The sequence below is a fragment of the Kogia breviceps genome, chromosome 20 (genome assembly GCF_026419965.1).
Source record: "Kogia breviceps isolate mKogBre1 chromosome 20, mKogBre1 haplotype 1, whole genome shotgun sequence".
NCBI classification, from domain to species: domain Eukaryota; kingdom Metazoa; phylum Chordata; class Mammalia; order Artiodactyla; family Physeteridae; genus Kogia; species Kogia breviceps.
The window spans coordinates 21,232,479-21,253,979 of NC_081329.1; the positions used below are offsets into that span (position 1 = coordinate 21,232,479).

Consider the following 21,501-nt stretch of genomic DNA (forward strand, 5'->3'; position numbering starts at 1 on the left):
ATGACAGGACTTTCAGTGAATATACTTTAATCAATTTTTCTACTTGCATCAACTTTCCCAAAATAGCTCTTTTAATTTTTATTGTGTACTAGCTATATACTAAAGCTAATGTGGATTTGTAGCTGTTTAAAATTTCATGTGAAATCTCAGCAGCTATTGAATTAATTTAGACTTCATTTTGTTTCCAGGAAAAAGATTTTTTTTTTCAGTAAAACAAAAGTAATCAGGGAAAGATGTATTCAGTAGAATACAAAATCAGAAAGAATGGTGTCTGATGAAAATGACAGGTAAAATGACCATTGAGTGGTATTCTTAGGTTTCTGAGAACAATGAAACTAGAAGAGATTTTGATATATTTATAAATATATGAAATTATTTTGGCATATTACTAATCACTAATTATCAACCTTGTCATAATTCTATTTACCTAATTACATAATGGGCAAAATATTGAGGATTTTATTGTAATTCCAAGTTTTTTTAATAATTCAAGTACATACATTTAATGGGACATACTTTTTAACTTTTGAATCAGTAGATGTTGATTAATACTGACATTAAATGCTAAAATATTTTATCTTGAAACATTTTTTTCATTGAAGTATAGTTGATTTACAATGTTATGTTAGTTTCAGGTATATAGCAAAGTGATTCAGTTATACGTATATATGTATTCTTTTTCAGATTCTTTTCCATTATAAATTATTACAAGATTAATTTTTAATCGTGGATAGTAAAAAAGTATTTTTGAATTTCTGAAACTGACTGGTACAAATTAGCCTTTGTTCCAGTTGTGAACGACTTGATTTTGGTAAGAATATTCATGACTCAAATTAGAAAACTGTACTACTATACTACATATAGGGGTTTGAAAAAGGAGAACATCACATAAATGTCCTGTTTTTGATAACTGCTCTTTATTGATTTTTCAACCCCTGGTGATCAACTTAGGATTTTGTTGATCATGAAAATTTTTAGATAAAAGATCAGAAATTACAAAACTGCCCTTGAAATGCTGTACCAGTTCTGAAATATTATCTCTGGACAGGCCCTGATATGCTAATAAATGCCCTGTGCTCCAAACTATACAGGTAGCATGTGAAGACAGCAGTGAGATCCCTCCTGAGGACTTGGTAATAAGATATCCCCAGAGGGTCAAACTAGTTTAATCATCATGTGAGAAGAGCCTCAACGTTTCCCAGGTACACTGTGGCTTTTAATCACTATTAACTCATTTGAGGAAAGAAAATGTCAATTTACCAAGAGTTTAGAGAAACAAAAAGTGACAGTGTGAATACAGTGTTAACCCATGGAGGGGAGGTGCTGAATCCAAGAGATGTGAGCCATTCAGTGACCAGAGGTGTTCTCTACTTCCCATAGTATCAGTTTAAGAAGACTTGCTGTGGCTTGGGAAGAACATACATCAAGACTTGCCACTTTGTCCTCTAACTGCAAGCTTAACTGAGCCACCTTCTGATTTGCTGATACGGACTCTAAGCTATCATTCAGGAAAATGGGGAGCTCTGTATGAGAGCATCAGAATTCCATTCTGCACATAGTAAACTTAGAGAAGCTTTCTGATTTATACATCAGTATCATGTGAATTTAGTTTGTGTAGTTCTGCCTCCATGTCCGTCAGTTTAGTCTGTGAGTTTTGAATATTCTAATAAAATAGTTTAGGACCCTTCAGGACAGAGAATCAAAGCCCAGACAGTTTATTGCAGTCTTTACTCTTTGGGGCTTCTCCATAGCCAGGCCCCCAGCCGTCTCCTGGTGACAGTCTCTGTCTCACTGAGACCGCATTCAATACTCAAACTTCAGCACAGATATTCTAGGCAATTATGCTAAGTGGTAGGACAAACCCTGACATGCTGGTGACATAAAAAGTAGCAACTAAGCAGAGAGAAGAAAGAAACCATTTTATTATCGCAGTTTGGTGATAGTTCTTGGGTCAAGATGAGAGGTTTTCACCAAGTGAAGTGTCAGGTCTAGAAAGGGTACTTTTTACCCTGCTGTCTTCTTCATCCATTAACACATACTGTAGTGGTTTATCTATGCAGTGTAGAAAATTACCCTAAAATATAGCAGCTTAGAATAACAGATGTGTATTCTTGCGTGGTTTCTTCAGGTCAAATCTAGGAGCGGCTCAGCTGGTGGTCCTGGCTCAGTGCCCCTCAGGTTTCACTCAAGCCAGACTGCAGTCATCTGAAGGCTCAACTGGGTCTGGAAGGTCCACTTCCAAGGTGGCTGCCTCACATGGCTGTCAGCAGGAGGCCTCAGCTCTGCACACGTGAGCCTCTCCACATGGCTGCTGAGTGTCCTCATGATGGGGCAGCTGGCTTCCCTCAGCTTCCTTCAGCTTCCTCCAGATCCAAGCAAGGAAAGACCTAGTCTCTAACGTTGCATACCACCACTTCCATTGCATTTTATCTGCTAGAAGCAGGTCACTAAGTCCATCTCACATTCAAGGGGGGGGGTGATTAGGCTCTACCTTTTGAAGGGAGGAGCATCCAAGAACTTCTGTTCATGTTCTAAAACTGCCAGCATACACACGCATCATTCCCACCTGGGTTCCTCCCTAGTGCACCATCAGCATCTCTTAGGGGCCCCCATGCTGTGGGGAAGCTTTAGGAAGGACTGCTGTTTATTGATGGGCACACGCATGACATCATTCAAGATCTTCATCTCATAACCTATAAACCCTGTCTTCTTAGACATTTAGATTACTTGTCCTAAATTTAGCATACATTTCATTAAGCATCAGTTTAACTTGTCTAGGCTTAATAGAAATTATTAATAAAAATCTTGAGGGGGGCTTCCCTGGTGGCGCAGTGGTCGAGTCCGCCTGCCGATTCAGGGGACACGGGTTCGTGCCCCGGTCCGGGAGGATCCCACATGCCGCGGAGCTGCTGGGCCCTTGAGCCATGGCCGCTGAGCCTGCGCGTCTGGAGCCTGTGCTCCGCAACGGGAGAGGGCACAACTGAGAGGCCTGCGTACCGCAAAAAAAAAAAAAAAAAAAAAAAAATCTTGAAGGATAAGGATGTTGAATGAGAGAATGTTGAAAATCATACAGAAATGCTAAAGTATGTACTTAGTAAACTCACTGACATTTTAAAAATTTGTATGTATTTGTTAAACTTGTATAGAACCTATTACATCCAGGCACCTTTTAAAGCAGTTTACACATAACTTATTAACTACACATTAACTTACTTAATACTCTTAATCAGGTAGGTAATCTTATTACCATTATTTTGCAGATGTGGAAATTGAGGCACAGAGAGGTTTAGTAATCATCCAAGGTCACTCAGCTGGTAAGTGGCATTTCAGCTCCAGAGTTCATAACCTTAACCCCATTCAATGCTGCCATTTGGAAGACTGGTTAAAGATTCCATAGCTAGGTGAGTTTCCTAAATGCTAGTTAGAAAAACAGCTGTGGATTTGTCTTGCTTAGTTTTTATTTCTCTTAAAAGTTTTTAAACCGCATGAGACAAAACAGTAGGAAAATTTTAAAAGAATTGTTTGGTCTTCCCACTGAATTCAGTAAGAATTACCCAAAGAGGGATTCTCACGATAAGGCTACAGGTCATTCTGTCCAAAACTTTGAACTACTTCTGCTTATTATTACTAATTAATTGTGGTGGTATTTTTATTTTTGTTTTTACTTATAAAAGTAATATAATTTCACTTTAGACATTAAGAGGGTAGAGAGGAAATACTTCTAATTCCATGGCCCACCCTAAAGCACCACCACTTTTATCATTTTAGTGTCTACTTCTTAGTGTGCAATCCAACCACTAATGAAGGTAAATGAAGACAATTTAATCTTAGAACTTTATAATTCCACTGTAGGCCTGCTGTTTTATCACAGGAGGGAAACAGGATCATTTTTTCCCCTTTTGGTTAGCAAATGGGTTCTCCTTGAGAATTTTATTATCCTTAGTAATCCAACCTATATTAAGGCTACTTTAAACATATTTTATTAAACATAAACTAGAAATAGTTCCTCGCCTGCCCCCTTCAAAGGGAGATAGATACATTTTAACATTTTAGAGAATTTACCGGGGGTAGGACCAGTGACTCTACACATATCCAGATGGGGGCTCGGGCACGGCATCTCCCTCAGAGAAGCATTGCTGGTCCCACCAGGGACCTATAGCCAAGAAAGGTTTCGCAAGTCTTTGTTAGCATACCTCACAGAAGAGTTTCCGCACTAACTTCATGTGAGTTCGAGGGCTAAGTCTCTGAATTTAGACGTTCTGTTTCTTAAACCAACTCCACTTTCCTGTGATTCAGACCTTTGAACCAATCTCTGTGAAGAATAGGACTGGTGCTCAAGGCCCACCCACTTTTTACAGCTAGTAAAGTAGGCCAGTCCCTGATGGGCTAGTCACTTTTCTCCCTGAGTTGTATGCAGGGGACACGGGTTCGTGCCCCGGTCCGGGAAGATCCCACATGCCGCGGAGCGGCTGGGCCCGTGAGCCATGGCCACTGAGCCTGCGCGTCCGGAGCCTGTGCTCCGCAACGGGAGAAGCCACAGCGGTGAGAGGCCCACGTACTGCAAAAATAAATAAATAAATAAATAAAAAGTTATAAGGATTTTTATTATAATTTTATGACTCCCCATTTTAACTGGCTTTTCTCTTTAACTGACCAATGACAGATCCTGACGAGATAGGGGAAGAGAGCTGCCACAGTATAATATAACCAGGAGCTGACAACTGTACACAGGTACGGAGAAATGAATTACCTGGATCTCAGTGCTTACTAGTGACTTAAGTATATTTTGAAATGAAGAACCTCATTTTTATAAAGATTACACAGAAGCCCTTATTTCTGGGTTAGATGTGCTTGATTTTTTTTTTGTTTGTTTGTTTTTTTAATCTTTTGGCCACACTGTGCAGCATGTGGGATCTTAGTTCCTCAACCAGGGATTGAACCCACACCCCCTGCATTGGCAGCGCAGTCTTAACCACTGGACTGCCAGAAAAGTCCCCTAGATGTGCTTGATTTTAATATAGTGGATTTTTATAACTTAATTACTTATCATGTGCCTAAGCCTGCTATCTGAAAGGATGGTTTCAGATCTTCCAGCTTATCCTGTAACTGTGCCTAAAATATGCTTCTGTTTTACTTAAAGCTGGCATGATTGTAGATGTGTGATATATATTGCTTAAATGCTTACAACCCCAAAGCAAAGGCTGCAACTTTATACTTTCCCCTGTAGTTAGTGAACCTCTGCTGTCATGCTCAATATATTTTTTAATTGGGGAAAGAATGACCCACACCTGATCCCATATGCTGTCAGCCTTTATATTTTAACTTTATCGTAATGCAGTAAGAAAAATTAGAAAGCTCTTTACTGAATTATAGATAAATTATTAAAGTGTGTTTGTGCTGGATGACAGAAAATCAAGTGCATTTGAGTTTTGAATATTGAAATAAGAAGGGGGAAAGTTCATGCTGTAAATGACATTTTGCTTAAATCACCTTCTTCTTTCTGTAGTATACAAGGGCCCCTTCCCTATATTTCAAGCTTTGCATAAAAGCAGAGCCGTATTGGATCAGAGGCGCCTGATCCATCCATCCCCGCTTCATCCTTCTGAGCAGATCCTCAAATTTTATTCAATTCTCTACCCAATCCGCAAGTAAACCTCAGTCAGTCCGTGCCAATGAGTGTTTGCCCTTTCCCTGGCCCACAATTGCACATGTAACTTAAATTTGCTTAATTCAAGCTCAGGGAAGAACTTAGAGTTGGGGAGGAGATTTTCCTTCTGCCATAGGATGTGTATAGGGGAATAGGCTGCCTCTTTGCTGCTGGCGGCCACCTTACCACCATGAGGGGAGGCAGAATGGAAAGATAGGAAAAATATAGGTGCTCCAAGACATGGCTGAGCCTAACCTTAGAGCCTACCTAACCCTGAACTTGTTAGGGGAGACATTTTCTCATTGTCTTAGCTGGGGTTTCTATTACTTGCAGAAAATACAAAAGTTTTCAAGAAATTTTGCCTCAATTTTTTTTTCTTTTTCTTTTTTTTTTTGTGGTGAAGCAAGGTACAGCATTTATTTGCAGGGCACAAAGCAAGGAGAATGGACAACACATACTCAAAAGATCTGAACTCCCTGATGCTTTGGAGCAAGGGTTTGTTTAAGGCAGCATTAGGAGCGAGGGTCACAGGGTCACAGGTCATCAGCTCATGGACATTCTCCTGGTTGGTTGGTGGTGAGGTAAGAGGGTGATGTTTTGGAAATCTTAATCATCAGTCTTCTGGTTCCAACCAGTCTGGGGTCTACATGCTTGTGGTCATCATGTAGTCAACATCCTCTACTGGATGGGGGTCTTAGTTTATGTCTGAAGCAAGTTCCTGAAGCAACACTCCCCTGTGTACTGCGGACAGCAGGCAGGACATGGTGGCAGTCTTCCCGCCTCAATTTTTTGGTGGCCTGCTTTGCTCATGTAGTTAGCACAAGCCTGCTTCATCTGTTGAGCAACCCAGGACTGCCTGCTGCTGCATGGGTGGCAGATTGAAGAGGGGCAAGGTTGAATAAACAGGGCAGAAAAGAAGCTTTGTTAACAAGAGATGATGGTAGCTTGGGATGTAGCAATAAAGGTATGGACAAGTGGAAAAACTAAAGAGAGATTTACGAGATAAAATTGATAGGATTCAGGGATGGACCAGATATTGGGGGGAGGGAGAGACAGGTGCCGAGCCTGACGTGGGGTTCCCACTTTGTGTAAGTAGATGCATGTGGTCCACTCTGAGCTCCACAGGGCACAGCAAGAGGACAAGGCTGATGTGGAAGAACAAGAATTGGGTGTTGGACACCTGCCTTTGAGATCACCAATTTAGATTTTTCTAGAGCAGCTTGAGACATAATTTATCCTTTTAAAAGTGTATGATTCTGTGGTCTTTAATACATTCACAGAGTAATACAATCATCATGACTAATTTTTTTTTTTAACATTTTCATCACTCCAAAAAGAAAACCCCACACCCATTAGCAGTCCTTCCTCCTTCCTCCTCACCTCTGGCCACCGCTAATCAACTTTCAGTCTCTGTGGATTTGCCTGTTCTAGACATTTTATGTAAATGGAATCATGTAATATGTGGTCTTCTGTGACTGGCTTCTTTCACTTAGCATAATGTTTTCAAGGTTCATGTAAGTAATAGCACGTATCAATACTTCATTCCTTTTGATGGCTGAATAATATTCCAGTGTATGGGTATACCTCATTTTGTTTATCCATTCATCAGTTGATGGACATTTGGGTTGCTTCTAGTTTTTTTTTGCCATTATGAATAATGCTGGTATGAATATTTATGCACAAGTTTTTTTGTGTGACAAGTTTTTATTTCTCTTATACATACCTGGGAATGGAGAAGAATTGCTGGGTCATATGGTAACTCTATGTTTAACTTTTTGAGGAGCGACCAAACAGTATTCCAAAGTGGTTGTACCATTTTACCTTCCCACCAGCAAGAAATAAGGATTCCAGTTTTTCCACATCCTCACTAACACTTGTTAATATTTGTCTGTTTTATTTTAGCCATCCTAGTGGGTGTGAAGTAGTGGTATCTTGGTTTTGATTTGCATTTCTTTGATGACTAATGATGTTTGGGGCACAGATCATGGCTTGCATGCAAAAAGTATTTTAGTAATTGAAAAAAGTAGTTCCAATATTACAAAGCGGTTTGTTTTTGTTTTGGTTTATTTGGTTTTCTTGGCCGGGCCACATGACATGTGGGATCTTAGTTCCCCAACAGGGATTGAACCCTAGCCCCCTGCATTAGAAGTGTGGAGTCTTAACCACCAGACCACCAGGGAAGTCCCATTATAAAATATTTTGATAAAATACACATCCAATAATTTAACAGATAATAATAACTGCATTGAACAGTACTAATTGAGCCATCAGGTAATGAACTAAAGTAAATGTACAGAGAAACAAGGGTTTTATCCTTTAGAAAGAAGCTTATATTCTAATTGGGAGGTATAATGAAAATAATACCTATATATGCACATTTATTAAGGCTCAAATCAAAACACTAATTACCTAAATACTTAACTTGTGGTCTGTGGATTATATGCAAACTGTGGGGTTTTCCCTAAAAAGATGGTCATGGTCCATAATTTCTGTGAATTTCTTAAAGAATTCTAACCACTACCACCCCCGGCAAAAGCTAAGAATGACTGCTCTAAAATTTTCATCGGGGGAAAAAATGACTAATGCATTCTTAATGTCTGCTTCCGTTAACATTTCTTCCTCAATGTTAGTTACTGGTTAAGTTATGCTTTTTGCTTTGGTTACCATTTTTTCTAGTCAAGGCTTTCTGGGTCACAAGATAAAGATATCACTTCACACTAGTTTAAGCAAAAAGGACTTTATGGAAGGCTCTCGATGTGGCTAATGGAATCCAAGGGCACCCAGCCTGGCTGGGACCAACAGAGGACTGGCCCCGGAAGCCGGCAGCCAGCTTCCCTCGCTCGAGTTCTCTCAAATTATCCGCTCTGCTGATCTCTCAGCGAAGCAGCCACCACTGCTCATGCATGCCCCTGACCCAGCGTGCCTGCCCTCACTCCCTAGTTTCCGTGTCCTCCGTTCACTGACCTTCAGCAATGACTAAATAGTGTCTCACAGCCCCAGTTCAAAACTCTCAGGATTGAGACTCTTAGCCCCACTGCTAATCTCATCAGCTCTAGCCAGGAAGGCAGCATCCTGTGGAGCAAGTGTGACTCTGCCCCAGGTCTGAGCGGGGACACCTCTCAGGAAAGGGGAACAGAGGCGGAGAGACACCCCATCTCTGTCTCCTGCTCCACTCAACTGAAAATGCATTTGCTCGTCCATATGCCTGAATTTCAGGAACTTTTCATTTATATGAGACTCTAGAATCTGAAACGAAATACTCTCATTTCCTATGGAGATGATAATTAAGAGAGAAAACTTATTGATCTTTTAGATCAAAATCTCCATTATGTTATCTTTATTGCAAACCAAGCCTTGAGGGATTTGTGTCACTTCCCATATTATAGTTTCAGGTCTTGGCCACCATCACCACCACTGCCACACACACCCACATACCCACTAGCTAAAAAGACAGATGCCTCCTTGAATATTTAGCTTAAAAGTTGTCACAGGGGCTTCCCTGGTGGCACAGTGGTTGAGAGCCCGCCTGCCGATGCAGGGGACACGGGTTCGTGCCCCGGTCCGGGAAGATCCCACATGCCACGGAGCGGCTGGGCCCGTGAGCCATGGCCGCTGAGCCTGCGCGTCCGGAGCCTGTGCTCCGCAGCGGGAGAGGCCACAGCGGGGGTGAAAAAAAAAAAAAAAGTTGTCACGGTTGGCCTGTTGATTGATATCAACCATCTGAAGAGGTGAATCCCAACCTGCAGTGTTGCATATATATTTTATTTCACAAACTCTTCCTGTTTCCAAGAGCGCTGTGAGATTTGTATGTTTTTTTTTAAATGAATTTAAATGAATGTTGCTTTGAGAATTAAGTTTGACCATTTTTCAGTGCCCAGTAGGCTAGTAATGGACGTGGAAGCGCCCATGGGGAATCTGTTGAGTTGGACGCACACAGGAGACCCACCCCGTTCTCCACCATTCACAGTAGCCGTGGCTGCCAGACGCTCCCTTCAGCTTCTGATTCCAGCCAGAGTCTTGCTGTCATGGACTTCACAGGAGGGTCATCTTGCCCCAATTAGTGAGGAAGTCTGGAAACCATTAGCTTGTTACCTGAAAACTGGGTTTGCCTCTTTTTGGGCATCGAGCCAAAAGACACAACCAAGCCAAAGATCAGGAGAAGGAAGGGTTTATTGTTACTTGCAGCAGGTAAGGAGAACACTGGGGCGCTTTCCCAAAGCAGTGTCTCTCTGAACCACAAAATTGGGGAAGTTTTAATCCAAGTGTACATGCATATTCAGGAAGGGGCTTGAGCAGAGGAGAATTCAGCACAGAATTGGGGCAAAGGTCAACGGAGTCCAAGCTTTAGTTGATTGAAGTCAGGAGGGTCAGGTCAGCACCGTCATTCCCTCCTCTACCTGCGGGAAGCCTTAGTTCCTGCAGAACTCGAAGACATTATTATGTATATCCCTCGAGGAAGAACTAGGACTCTGCTTTATCATTTCACTATTGTTTGACTGCCTTTTCTCTGTTCCTATATTCCTTTGTTCCCTTAGCATCCTTAATTACTGAGACATGTTCAAGGGCGAGCATTGTGGCCAGCCTTAGATCCCAAAATGGCTTAGGCCAAATGGCTTCTTCTCATGTCAAGAAAGCCATTCCTGGTTCTCTTTCTCCCGGGATCCCCTAACCTATCTGCTTACAAGCTCATAGGTCCTCTACCTTGGCTGTACATCAGCCCCCCAGGCCAGACCTCATAGTCTCTGAAAAATTTTAAAGCTTCCCAGGTGACACACAACCCCCAAGTTTGAAGACTATCACATTTGATGGAATTTTCAGACAAAATGTGTGGCATAAATTGCAAAACAAGGGTAGGGTTGGGTTTTTTTGTTTTGTTTTCCCATATTTCAGTTTCATTATAAATATGTCTCATTCAGTACATAAAATTTTTTGGGAAAAAAACATTCACAATCCCCAAATAAGAAGAAAACCACTGGTACCATTTAATCATATTTTCTACTAATGTTTCCTATCCATATTTTTTATATAACTAAGGCCCCAGTGTAAATACACAAAGACTATTTGGTTTTATTTTGTACTACTTGACACTGTAAGGAAGCATTTTCCAGGCAAGGCAGGCAATGTGGTTATCAGAAAATTAGAAGTAAAAATCCTCCCATCACTTACTAAGGTCCATCCCTCCCACCCACCTTAGCCTCACTAGGTCAAAACAAGAACTTGCCAAAGTTAAAACACAAAAACAGGTAGTCAAAAGACTTAACTGGTTTTACCTCAGAGCCTCACTGGATTAGGGCTCTTTGAATAACAAAGCTTCCATTTAGGGATACTGAATTGCCTTCCCCTTCAGAGTCTAAGGACCACTTGCTTTGATGTGCAGTTCCCTTTAAACCTCGCTTGTTAGGCTCCTGGAAATTCCTGAGAAGATCTTTACGTCAACAATACAGATTTTTGAGCCTTGACCTGACTTGATGTCCCCTCCCTGCCTTCCCGAAGCCTCTTCCAAAGGCAGTGTGCCTGGGGTGATAATGGGATCCCAGCCCCAGAGGGAGCGTCCATCCTGACTTACCACCACCCAAGTGCCAGAAGGGAGCTGCCAGCTGGAGGTGGCTTTTCCTGCCCTTGAGTGAAGGTGTTTGTTGACCCCCTCAGACTTCTGACAGCTCCCTCAAAAACCGCTTGCCAAGGGCAGGAGTCCTCTGTCAATGGGCACCTGTCCTCTCTGGGAATCTGTAAATTCTCTTTGAATAGTTTATATTTCAATCAGGTTACTGTGCATAATTACGGAGGGTGACTCACGGAGAAATGAAACAACTTACAGAAATGATCACATATATACTATATTTATATGCACACACATAGACTGTCCATAAAGTAGAGTGTAAAGATAATGTGTACGTGAAAACATATTGTATTATAAAGGAGAGCGAACCAGACTTCATTCTAGATGACAGTCCACCCCACCTGTCCCTTATGATCCATGGGCAGGTGTGGAAATGACAGAGCCTCCCTCTGAAGCCCCACCAGACAGTACAGATCTTTCTCAGCTTACAGTGGGGTTACCTCCTGATACACCTATCATAAGTTGAAAATACCATAAGTTGAAAATGCATTTAATACACGTAACCACAGAATATCATAGCTTTGCCTAGCCTACATTAAACATGCTCAGAACACTTACATTAGCTTACTGTTGGGCAAAATCATCTAACACAAAGCCTACTTTATAATAAAGTGTTGAATATCTCACGTCCTTTATTGAATACTGTACTGAAAGTGGAAAACAGGTTGGTTGTCCGGGTCCAGAATGACTGTCAGTGTACTGATTGTTTACCCTCATGATCGCAGGGCTGACCCGAAGCTGGGACTCGCTGCCACTGCCCTTTGTCACCGGAGAGCATGCTGCCAGCCCAGGAAAAGATTAAACTTCAAAATTCGAAGTACGGTTTCTACTCACTGCGTATCACTTTCACGCCATCTAAAGTCAAAAAATCGTAAGTCAAACTAAGCTGGGGACCATATTCTGTACTTGGGAACAGAGGAAAGGCCTTTGCCCCTGCAGAGCCCAAATCAAGGCTTTCCAACTTTGCATAAAATACCACTGTTTTACAAAGTAAACATGAGCAGAATAATTTAACAAGAATGGTGGTTGTCTTTCCAATAAACCATAGATTCTTTAGAATTTGAGACAAACTAAAGACTTCACAACCAATCACTCTCTAAAAAATCATTCCCAAAATGTATTTCATTCATCAGAACGCTGTCTTTTTTTTTTTTTTTGCTGTACACGGGCCTCACACTGCTGTGGCCTCTCCCGTTGCGGAGCACAGGCTCCGGACACACAGGCTCAGCGGCCATGGCCCACCGGCCCAGCCGCTCCACAGCATGTGGGATCCTCCCAGACCGGGGCACGAACCCACATCTCCTGCATTGGCAGGCGGACTCTCAACCACTACGCCACCAGGGAAGCCCAGAATGCTGCCTTTTTCCAAAAGAAATTTGAAGTGGGTTAAGGTAAAGAATGTGTACACATTAAGATTAACAAAGTAGGGACTTCCCTGGTGGCACAGTGGTTAAGAGTCCACCTGCCAATGCAGGGGACACAGGTTCGAGCCCTGGTCCAGGAAGATCCCACATGCCACGGAGCAACTAAGCCCGTGTGCCACAACTACCAAGCCCATGTACCACAACTGCTGAAGCCTGTGTGCCTAGAGCCCATGCTCCGCAACAAGAGAAGCCACCGCAATAAGACACCCATGTGCCACAACAAAGAGTAGCCCCCGCTCGCCACAAATAGAGAAAGCCCGTGTGCAGCAACGAAGACCCAACGCAGCCAAAAAAAAAAAAAAAAGATTAACAAGTAGACATGGGGCTTCCCTGGTGGCACAGTGGTTGAGAGTCTGCCTGCCGATGCAGGGGACACGGGTTGTAGACATGAACAGAGCAAGTGGGAAAATGAGGCGAAGCAGACATCCTAACCCGAGAACTAGCTAACCACTGTGACTGACGGTCAGACTTGGCTTCAAGAGCAAGTATACAAGGCAGTTAGTAGGAAACCTGGAACATGATAAGGGCTAATAAGTCGTGGCCAGTATTATTATAATTCATAACCAGTATTAGATTTCTCAAATACTCAATTTTATTTCATCGCATGAAGTTGCAGCTGCATTTATTTTTAAGGCTTTAAAATAAGTTTGGAACGAGACGCCATTGGATTGGAGTCTTTTGGAACAGTGCAGCGCCAAGCTCGCTCTTCTAACTCAGGGTCATCTGAGCCTTGCATTTCAGCAATTAAAAAAGAATGATTGGGAACTCCCTGGAAGTCCCGTGGTTGGAACTCTGTGCTTCCCTGCAGGGAGCACGAGTTTGATCCTTGGCCGGGGAACTAAGATTCCACCAGCCAAGCAGCACGGCCAAAAAAAAAAAAAAGATTAACCTAGCAATGTCCTTTTCCCATACGTTTAGCTCTTCCATCTCTGACTGGAAAATTTGGAGGCAATAAGGTCCCCAATATTTTGGTCTGCAAAACATCTCTGTGATTCTTGATAGCCATGACAAATAAGAAAAAAGAGTAAGTTCCATTGTTCCCATCACATATAATGGAAGGTTTCAACTATAATAAAACTCTGAAAAAACATTTCTAGTGCAGGTCAGAGAGACACAGAATCGAACCAAACAGGATTTTTCTGTTATCTGTCATCTGGATGTGAGATGCTGCCCTCAAGAACCAACTTGTATAGCCAACAGCCCTAGTGCAGTCCCTGTGAGTCTCCCAGAAATGCCTCATGTCGGGGTCTGGAGTCTGGAGTGAGTGTCACACTTTTTTTTTTTTTTTTTTTTTTTTTTTTTTTTTTTTGCGGTACGCGGGCCTCTCACTGTTGTGGCCTCTCCCGTTGCGGAGCACAGGCTCCGGACGCGCAGGCTCAGTGGCCATGGCTCACGGGCCCAGCCGCTCCGTGGCACGTGGGATCTTCCCGGACCGGGGTACGAACCCGTATCCCCTGCATCGGCAGGCGGACTCTCAACCACCGCGCCACCAGGGAAGCCCGAGTGTCACACTTTATACAGCAGACGGTTGCTGGCACCAGTGGCACCATTGCAGACGTTAGGAAAACTAGCGGATTCCACCAGGGCACAAAGGCCAAGTCTCTCTTCATATGCCCTCCTTTAGCTCTTCCTTTTTGCCTTCTGCCAAATCCTTAGGTGAGTCCATCCTAAGATTCACCTGAGATGATACCAGAAGGAGGTTTATAAAAGCATTACCTCTCCCCAGGTATCTAGCACAGTGCATGGTGCATTCTCAGTAAGTAAATGAATGAGAACCAAACAACATCCAAACAAAAGTGACCCTAATGGTTCCAGTTCAGTCCAGAAAAACAACACAAAAAAACCCCATGGCATTTAAAGAAGAGAATGAGTTGTCCAATAAAATTGTCAAAATGAGACCCCCTAGATTTCACCACATATGCAGCCTCCTCCTTCAGTCAGACCTGCCTGATGCCCCTTCATCTCTGTGACCATCCACCTCTCCTCATCTGATCAGAAACTATCATCAGCTATTATTATTTAGTAATTCTGTCTTAATGAGATTAAGAAGATTGGAGGTGAGAGGAGGGACAGCAGATGGAATATATTCTATTTTCTGAATTGATAAGAAGAGAAAGGAGGCAATGTAGACATGGTCAATTTCCATCATTAATCAAATAGAAAATACTAATTTCCTGAAAATAAAATCTGCATTTGGTCCCAACCCACCAAGGTGAATGTAATTTTCTTGGATTTATCTCAGGCAAAAAACTACCCTATCTCGCTTCGTTCACAGTTAAGAACCTCTAAAAGCTACCTCCTGCCTATTGGAATTTTTATTTAACCAAAGGAATAAGCATTAATACTAATATATGTGTTGTTTACACTGTGATTATGCAAAGCGGAGAAAGTAAAAGAACAATTTGACTTGTAGAGTCTTTACCTCATTGTTAAATTCTCCAACCCTGTCCTATCACACCCCCACACTAAAAATCTTCAGAGGTGATTATGAAACTTCATACATGTATTTTTAAAAGTTTGTTTGCATGTATAGAACATGATTCCACCTGTGATGTGAGCCTAGATACACAAACCCTATTTCACTATTAGGATTGTTGTTTGTTTCTTTAAGTAAAATTTCCAGCTGACACATGGTAGTTGTTAGAGGTGCTTAACCATGAGGGCAGCAGCTGGCAGCCAGGATTAGAACACGCCACGCCGGTCTTCAGAGAGCGAGGGGAGAGCCTTCTTCCCCTGACTGCTGAGCGGCGGGACCGCCATCAATCAGCCCAACACCCAATCTCTCAGTTTACAATTGACAGATTCTTAAGAAGTTTTTTCTTGCTTTTCTCCTGGAATGTTCCTACCACAAGATCAAAGCCACGCTCAGAAATATCACTACGTGCTATCTACGCTGATTTTTTTTTTTTTTTCAGTGCAAAGCAAGGAAGAGTGGCATTGGCCCAGTAGTCCAGAAGCTCTTATCCAAGAAATGAGTGAAGGGAGGTTATAAGACCCTCCTTGTTTTACCTCTGATCCCAGAGGCTTGAGCCCCCAAAGGTCAAGATGGTGGCCTCCCTTAGAGCTGTGAAGGATGGGCCCGGAGCAAACTAAGCTGGCCCTGGATGCAGAGTAGTACACGGGTCGGGGCACGACAGTCCAGTTGCTAGGGCCGACACCCCGTCCCCCTCGCCCTCCTCCCTGCCCCGCCCCGCCCCACCCCATTCCCCTTGCTCCCACTCTGTGGGCCTCCCCTCACTGGCTTTACTGGTTTTACTGGCCCTTTAGCCAGCCTGGTCCATCCCACAGCAGACTCCCAGACTCTGCTCTCTCCTGGTCCTCTTCATACTCCGGTTCCCACTGGCACCTCCTCCTCGGCTGCTCCCTAAATGATGCTGTTCCTTGGGTTTCTGTCCGGGGCCCCCCGTGAGTCATGTCACCCACGCCCCTGGCTTCAGCTGTCTCCAGTCTGCTAATTGTGGCCCGGATTTCCAACCTGGCTATCACCTGATATCCAAGCTCCGGCCGTCTTCTAGAGAGCACCCCCCCCCCCCCATGGCCTTCTAGCCCTGCCTTCGACGTGTGCTTCCACCCGACCAGCCTCCCAGAAGCGCCTCCCGTGGGGGTTCCGGAGTGAGTCCCACTTGATTCCGTCCCAGTTCATGCACCAGCTGGCACCAGTGGCACCATTGCAGATGCTAGGAAAACTAGCAGATTCCACCTGGGCACGAAGAACAAGTCTCTCTTCGTGTGCCCTCCTTTAGCTCTTCCTTTCGCCTTCTGCCAGATCCTCGGGCAACTCCATCCTTAGTCACCTGGGATGACACCAGTTTATGAAAGCATCACCTCTTCTCAGGCATCCAAGTGCATGGCTTTAAGGACCTGTTCTCCCAAACTAGCAAACTTTCTGTCCTACGTTACTCCCTCCTACACAGTCAGCAGCCAGCTCAGCTCAATTCTCCATCCTAAGTATTTCGAGACACTCCCTTTCTCCCCGCCCCACCCACCGCCTGAAGCGGGCTCCATCACCTTCACCCTGTAACAGCTTCCAGATTGCTTTTCATCACTCTCCCGTCTCTAGTTATCTTCCCAAAACGCAGACTCCACCGCAACTCCACACGATGACTTCCAGTCTCCAGCCACACCCTGTGTCTCCCGGCCCCAGCGCCCACCCCGCTGCATGCCCTTGGTCACACTGTCTCCTCAGCTTGGAGTGCTCTTGTCTCTGCCTGTCAAACACCCACTTACCGTTGAAAAACCCAGTTCAGACACAAGCGCCCCCAGCCCCCTGGGCAGGGTCATCAGCCCCACGGGCCCGTGGACCTACCTCCTGGAGCTCAGGGCCGTTCCCTTCCTCACCCACTGCCTACCCGACTCCCAGGCGCGACGCTTCGGTGGGCCAGGTGCTCAGAAACGCCGCTGCTCTTGATTCCACCAGGAAAAGAAAGCTGCAAAGTCACAGATCGGTTTCCTCACAGTCTCATTACATTGTCATTCTCTCCTGTCCTCACAAGAGATACTGTTTACATGAGACTCTAATCTGCTGGGCATTTATTGAAGTGACTTCTAGAAGCAAAGAACAAGCTCTTATGAGGAAACTCACACCATGGAAGCCTGTTCCGGAGGTAACAGACACCCCCCGGGGTCGGAGGGGGGTGTCAGTCTTTATCTAGACAACCCGGAGCATGGCAGGGGAGGGCAACGAAAGGAGGGAGAAGGAAAATTTGTTTCCATTAAAAGGCACCAGTGCTGTAAAGACTCCCGCGGTTAGAACCCCTACCCCCCTAACAGCATAAGAACTCCTCATATGTGTCTAGGTGTACAGTTCTGTTAGGCCGATAGAGAAGGAATGGACTTAAGAAACTGCAAAGAGCAAATGACACTACGTGATGATCAGATAAGGACTCTGGAGGTGGGCAGGCTGGGCCGACTCTGATCGGCCTCTCCCCACCCCCGACTGCCGGCGCCTCCACTGTTTAAGGGGAGCCTGGCAGAGGCTGGATCACGGAAGGCCATGGACGTCTGGGGAAGGGCTGGCAGGGGGCGGAGAGGTCAGTGAGGAAGAGACGGAAATGTCATTTGGGTGGTGGGACAGCAGGATAATGTGGCACCTTCTCTCCATCACTTTCTCCCCGCTGGAATCTGGGCTCTGGCTGCCTCTCTCCTGGGCTGCTTTCCCCGGTGACTAAGCTCGGTGTCTCACCGCCAGCCGTGCCCGCCACCACTCTGGCCGCCAGGCTGCCACCAGAGCAGCGTCTCCAAGGGGCTGATGTAACCTTGTCTGGCCCTCGCTTCCCAGGGCCCTCTGCTGTTGCAGGACTAACCCACGTGCTTCCCAGTCCTAACCCCCGCCCCCCTTCACCTGCCATCCCAGTTGACGGGTCTCGGCAAGTCATCTGTTGCCTCTGCGCACTGACTGGCTCTGCCCTTCTCTTTGCTTGGAATCTCCTTTTCAAGACTTAGGTCACGTGTCTTGTCTTCAAGGAAGATGTACATACACTGTTGACCTAAAACAAACAGAGTGCCAGATATTTCTCCAACAAAGATGGGTTTATTGGGGATCAGCAGAGAATTGTGGAGGGGAGCAAGACGCCACCCCAAAATGCCTCTTTGTCAGGCAGATTATTTTGAGCTGAAAACAGTCAAGGGCCCCAAAACTCAGAATCTTTGACCTCCTCCCTGACTGCCTAAAAGAATTTGCATAGTGGGCCTGTTCCTGGAATAGAGCTGTCACCAGAGACATCGGCAGAGAGTATGGGCTCCGTGTGGTGGGGGAAATGGCTAGAGACCAGAGTTCACGCTGGGTCCCACTGTCTCTGCAGGCCCAGCAAACATTTATTTACTAAACATTTGCTTTTTCATCTCCATGTGCATTGCCTTCCTCCCCTTTGAAGTCCCAAACCACTACCGCCATCATCCTTTTTTGTCTTTAGCTGAAGATGGTATTTAAGGTGAGGGCTTGGGTCATTTTCATGAGTTACTCAGTTTTCCTGGGTCTCTCCCATGTATACATGTTACTGAACTTTTGTTTGATTTTCTCTTGTTAATCTGTCTCATGTGCATTTAATTCTTAGACCAGCCAGAAGAACCTAGAGGGGCAGAGGAAAATGTCTTCCTCCCCAGCAATTGTAGTTTGGGGTCTGCAGCCATAGTGAGCCAGGGGCAAGGGAAGGAGATCGCTTTTATGGGGCGGGAGGAGAGAAGTTGGGGTGCTACAGTCCACAAAGAGTCTATGGCTTTTCATTGGCCGAGTGCTAACCAGGAAAGGAGCCTTTCTCCTTCCTGGTGGGCTCTGCTGTCATCACAGGGCCTGAGGTCTCCCGTTTCTGGTCTCCCAACTCCATTTAAAATAAATTGAGGGGGACTTCCCTGGTGGTCCAGTGGTTAAGACTCCAGGCTTCCACTGCAGGGGGCACGGGTTAGCTCCCTGGTCCAGGAACTATGATCCCACATGGCACACAGTGCCGCCAAAAAAAAAAAAAAAAAAAGAAAAGAAATTGAGGTTTCTATTTATTTTTACAACATTGACACACAGCGACATACTCAGACACACATATAGACACACACACCCCATACTGCACCATACTCTACGACTGGGCTAAATCCCTTCCCCGGGCTCTCCTAGCACCCAACCTCTGTCACTGAACTGACCAGCTTTTACTGACAAATCTATCCTCCTATCTTGATGATAAACCCTTCCGGGTCAAAGACCATGTCCTTCGCAACTTTAGCACCCTGCTTTCCCCACGCTCTCTCTGGTTCAGAGTGGGCCGTCAATAAAGCTTTGCTAACTGAACCCAACCATAATTCAAGGCAGGCTGGAGGGACTGGGAAACGGAATGGCTTCCAGGGTGACCGAATGTAAAATTGATTCCCCTCTCCGAATCCCTGGGCAGACTGCAACCTTTCACAGCAATGGACAGTATCACATACCCTCACCCTTCAAGTCTTACCCTTGCCCCTTAAAGCACACATAAAAATTGGACTCCTGAAACTCAGCCATTCACTATTGAATTCAAGGCCTCTCTCCAATTTGAGATATTCCACAGAAGAAATCGAGCCATTTCTAGATAGCTGAGAGGAAACAGGAAAGAGAATGACTTAAAGCTTCATTCGGCTCTCACGTCGTTTCCCATTTATCTCCTATATTAAAACCTTTTGAACGCGGAAGCTACATCTGATTACTCTTTCTATTTCCCACAGCTCCTGGCAGGACGCTTTGGATATGAATGGCAAAGCGCCGGAGGAGAAGACAGGATAGGATGGACGTGGGCCCTTTGGATTCGCCAGAGGAAAAAAATAACACGTAACTTGGAAATTAATAAAACCTTCAAAAGTACGTGCCACAACCTGTGTCCGTTGCAGGAACTCGGCTGTGTTTCTATCCGTTCCACGCAGCTTATGCACCTGAGTTGTCTGCTCACCTGTGTCACATCACGGCCACGAGCACAGGCTTTGGGACCACCCAGCTCTGGGTGGAATCCCAATTCTGTCACCCACCAGCTGTCCACCCTGGGGCTCAGGGCCCTCACCTGTAAAGAGACGGTCACACAGCTCACAGGGAGGGTCCAGCACTCAGCTCGGCGCCGGGCACAGAGGATGTGCTCTGTGAACAGTCGCTATTTGATTGTTGCGGTTGTTCTTGTTATGTGGGTCCTCAGTATATTTGAAATGAGAGCAGAGATTCTAAATTAGAGCAGGACACTATTCAAATATTGGCAGAGCTTTGGCAGTTTGGAGAGGTATCATGGGAGAGATCACACCTGAATATATGTAGAGACAAACAACAAATTAGTGAAGAAACTTGTTAAAACCTAAGACCGGCGCTAAGCAGGGCGCTTCCTTGGCAAAACAGGGCAGGTGGGGAGGAGGGGGTGCAGCTCGGCCCACCACATGGAACAGGAGAGGGAAGGCATGTCCGGCCGCTGACAGTCTCGGGTCTCAAACCTCATTTAGGTCCCTGGTGGCAGCAAGTTCCCACCTGCAGAGGAGGAAGCAGCCCAGGAAATCCAGGGATCGGGGCGGTCCTGAGCCTGGATCTTAGATGCCCTGTCCAGAATTCCAACTGGAGCCACACAGATGCCCTGCCCAGTGGTGATGAAGCCCTGGGCTTCTCTGAGGCTCTGGACACCCCATGGGATTGGCCGCCAAGCACAGCTGGCACCACGATGGGAGCCCAGGGGTCAGCTGGGGGTCCAGGGTCCCTAAACCCACAGGTATGGGGGGCGGTGCTTAAATTCTATAATCCTTTCCTGCCTGAGCGCCAAAGGGACCTGCACCGAGGGGTGAGCATCAGTGAAGTCAGCGGTCCCAGCTCTGAGCAGCTGGGGGAGAAAGAGTCAGGAATATGGGATGCAAGCCACATGTCCTGCCGAATTCAAATAGGTTGAATTACCCATCGTCAATGTTGGTCGACTTTTTTCCTCCCAGAAGCATCTTTGTACCAAGGTACAGCTACCTAGCCTGCTGACAGGCACATACCATTAACTTGCAGGTATTTTTATTTATTTATATTTTTAATTAAAAAATATTTATTTATTTACTTTGGCTGTACCTCACAGCTTGTGGGATCTTAGTTCCCCAACCAGGGATTGAACCCGGGCCCTCGGCAGTGAGAGCGCAGAGTCCTAACCCCTGGACCTCCAGGGCATTCCCTGCAGATATTTTATAATAACATCATCCATCATTTACATGGTGCTTTGCAGACTCCAAAGCACTTCCATAAAAACTGGGCTCACTCGTTCCTTAGAATAACCTGTGAGGAGGTAGAAAGGGAGGTGATTTGTATCACCTGAGAGAGATTTTGATGCCTGAGAGAATTTGAGAAGATG

At 45.0% G+C, this 21,501-nt stretch overlaps 1 long non-coding RNA gene across 1 annotated transcript; it reads left to right on the forward strand.

Moving 5' to 3' along the window:
• Positions 1–4,583: 4,583 nt before the first annotated feature.
• LOC131747359 (uncharacterized) lies at positions 4,584–20,006 on the forward strand. Its single transcript, XR_010838430.1, has 4 exons — positions 4,584–4,731; positions 11,993–12,138; positions 17,187–17,295; positions 19,874–20,006. It is a non-coding gene; the product is annotated as an uncharacterized lncRNA (long non-coding RNA).
• Positions 20,007–21,501: the final 1,495 nt, after the last annotated feature.